The sequence below is a fragment of the Gossypium hirsutum genome, chromosome D13, assembly GCF_007990345.1.
Source record: "Gossypium hirsutum isolate 1008001.06 chromosome D13, Gossypium_hirsutum_v2.1, whole genome shotgun sequence".
Lineage (NCBI taxonomy): Eukaryota > Viridiplantae > Streptophyta > Magnoliopsida > Malvales > Malvaceae > Gossypium > Gossypium hirsutum.
In genome coordinates, this window is record NC_053449.1 from 61,594,282 (window position 1) to 61,595,183 (window position 902).

Here is a 902-nt window from a genome sequence, read left to right on the forward strand (position 1 = left end):
ACCACGCTAAAAAAATGTCAAATTCAGATATTAATTTATACATTGAGCCAAAAAGAAATACAGTCAATTCTCTCTATGATGTGATTCTGGTCACATCATGGGATTCGATTCAAAGGTCTCAATATTGGGCCAAGTTTGATAGGCCTAAATTCAAGATGAAAGCGTTGAAAACCCATGCAACGTTTGCATGTGGGCTTTTAAGGCCCAAAATCATTCATCTTATTTTATATTTCCACAGCTTTTAATTATTATTTTTTATGAATCATTAATATGTGTCTTATGCATCTTTAATGTGTCTATTTCTATTACATGATAATTTGTGTGTCCATTTATGTTTAAACGCATGTCTTAGTTTTCTATCATTAGATGTAACACCCCTAACCCAAATCTGTTGTCGGAACATGGTTACAAAGCATTACCGGAGTTTACAAATTAAATACGGTCATTTCTCAACTTTTCAAAATTCTTCTTAGAAGTAGGGGACACATGCCCGTGTCTCTGCTCGTGTGAATGGAAATAGGCTATTATTAAGCAAAATACCTATACATGCCACTATATCCAAAATCCAATCATTCGAACATATCGATATAACCAATGGATAGTGTGATATATCTCCGACAAGCTTCCAACCCAATCAAGCTTCCGATAATCTGTAGGGTAAATAAAAAAAACAAATACGTAAGCAATGAATGCTTAGTAAGCTCGTGTAGTCTTTAATTATACTAGTTCTTTTAAAATATAAAATCTATACATATTAAGGATAACCCAATATTGATATCACAATACTCGTGAAACTATATTCATCAACTCACAAGATGATTAATTCCACAGTATCACTTAAACATATTATCCCAAGCTTAGTAGGATTTTAAATAACTCTAATACTTCTTAATTTCTTTTGT